Source organism: Anneissia japonica, unplaced genomic scaffold, assembly GCF_011630105.1.
Source record: "Anneissia japonica isolate Jap-2015-1 unplaced genomic scaffold, ASM1163010v1 scaffold23438_len7198_cov132, whole genome shotgun sequence".
Lineage (NCBI taxonomy): Eukaryota > Metazoa > Echinodermata > Crinoidea > Comatulida > Comatulidae > Anneissia > Anneissia japonica.
Window position 1 is genome coordinate 4703 of NW_022716979.1, and position 2508 is coordinate 7210.

Here is a 2508-nt window from a genome sequence, read left to right on the forward strand (position 1 = left end):
CCATTACACTAATGTTAGAGGGAAAATACATGCCCTTGTAGCAGTGGCCTGTGATGATTGTATTAGTGACAGCAGCACAGGAGGCAGTGAACAATGGCTTTTCAGGCCAAGCCCTATCTAGTTTTACTTTGCATGTGTTTAAATATTCTTAAGTTTAAATATTCTTAAGTCCTACATTCAATTTCTAGCTTTTCTAAAACAGCCAAAGTTAATTTGGAAGAAGAAAATTATTATAAATTGAATATTTATGTTTTGTAATTTTATGCTATGTGATAAGGTCTATGTACCTGTCTCTTATACACATCTAGATGTGTATAAGAGACAGGAGTGTGACTGGGTGAGTGAATACATAATTGAATAAGTGATTGAAAATGATTGATGGTTGATGAAGTGAATTTGGTTGGTTGGATTGATTAATTGATTGGTTGACTGATTTAAGTATGATATCGTTTGACTGAGTGTGATTGGTTGGGTGAGTGAATACATAATTGAACCAGTGATTGATGGTTTGACTGATTAATTGATAAAGTGAATTTTGATTGATAAAGTGAGTTGTGATTGATTGATTCACTGATTGGCTGACTGATTTAAGTATGATGTCCTTTGACTGAGTGTGATTGGTTGGGTGAGTGAATACATAATTGAACCAGTGTTTGATGGTTTGACTGATTAATTGATAAAGTGAATTTTGATTGATAAAGTGAGTTGTGATTGATTGATTCACTGATTGGCTGACTGATTTAAGTATGATGTCCTTTGACTGAGTGTGATTGGGTGGGTGAGTGAATACATAATTGAACCAGTGATTGATGGTTTGACTGATTAATTGATCGAATGAGTTGTGATTGATTGATTGGCTGATCTGATTTAAGTATAATGAGTTTAATTGAGTGGCAAGATAAGGAACCAGTGATTGATTGATTGAATGCTATTATACAGGGTGTATTTGATCAATTATATGTTTCGTTTTCTCAGGGTCGTTTGACAGCAGCAGGAGTAGAATCAATCTTAGATCTCCAATCAGAACTAATTCAACAGATTGTTACTGAGTATGCAGACAAGGTTCGCACATTTTTTTTAATGTAATAAACTTTTTTGGGATATATTCAGGTGTAATAAAGGCATACATCATACAACACTAAATTTTTATTATGGGGTAGGGACGTTAACAAAGTCACTACGGAGCAACATTACAAATACATTTAAGCAATTTTCCCAATTTAGATATATTTATCTCAAAATATATGGTTTTGTGCAACTTGATCAAAATTGAAATTTGTATCTTGTCTTAGTTTAGCTGACAAAATATTGAGACTAACAGAATAATTTTTCAGAAGACAGTATGGTGGTATAATTAGCTCTGATGAGGAGCTCTGGAAACATTCTGCTGATTGATTAATAGATCTTTTTTTGTATTGGCAGCCGTTAGGGCCAATATACCCTACTGCCTCTATTATACTGCCCTCATCAGAGTTTTTGAGATTATGAGAACTTGTTTAGAATGATAGTGATTGGTAGTTATTATTCAAAACATTGTAATTGATATTTTCCCCCTCACCATTATTGTAGCAATCAGAGTTAGTGGCAGAAGAGCGGCCTCAGAAGATGAGTGGAGCCCAGCAACACAAACGAATGATGGCATCACTTGAAAAGCAGATTGCAAATCAGGAAAAAAAATTTGAAGAGGTAGTTGAAATATTACACACCATTACACTAATGTTAGAGGGAAAATACATGCCCTTGTAGCAGTGGCCTGTGATGATTGTATTAGTGACAGCAGCACAGGAGGCAGTGAACAATGGCTTTTCAGGCCAAGCCCTATCTAGTTTTACTTTGCATGTGTTTAAATATTCTTAAGTTTAAATATTCTTAAGTCCTACATTCAATTTCTAGCTTTTCTAAAACAGCCAAAGTTAATTTGGAAGAAGAAAATTATTATAAATTGAATATTTATGTTTTGTAATTTTATGCTATGTGATAAGGTCTATGTACAGTAGTGCTACAGAAGACACATACTGTAAAACCTTGAATAGAGCCCAATGGGTTTAATCTCGAGAAAAAGCCCATCTTGAATTGAAGCCCCCTCTTTAGTTTGCAAAAGTAGCCTCGAAAAGAAGCCCATGGGCTTCTTTTCAAGATAATACATGGATTTTAATGAAACAGAATAAATTAAAAACATGCTTGGTTTATACAGTATTTTAGGTCAGTTAATACACTACATGATACAAACTGGTGTTACAGTGGCACTATTTATTGTTTTATAGTAGCAATTCCCAAAATCTACAGCATTCATGTAGGAAAAGAAGGCCCCCTTCCCCCTCCCCCCTTTTTACTTTGCTTACTTGCAAAAGTAGCTTCGAAAGCATCCAAAGTTTGCAAAAAAACCTATTCTAGGTTTTACAGTATAGTTTTATTATATTTTTCAAAATATTGTTTTGTTGTTAATGACAGCCAGTCTGATATTCGAATTGTTTACATACTCAACAGTGTGGTTTGTAAATTACTGTT

General features: G+C 34.0%; 1 long non-coding RNA gene across 1 annotated transcript; it reads left to right on the forward strand.

Annotated features, from left to right (window-relative positions):
• The first annotated feature begins 471 nt into the window (after window positions 1–471).
• LOC117110085 lies at window positions 472–1668 on the forward strand. Its single transcript, XR_004445624.1, has 2 exons — window positions 472–1062; window positions 1570–1668. It is a non-coding gene; the product is annotated as an uncharacterized LOC117110085 (long non-coding RNA).
• Window positions 1669–2508: the final 840 nt, after the last annotated feature.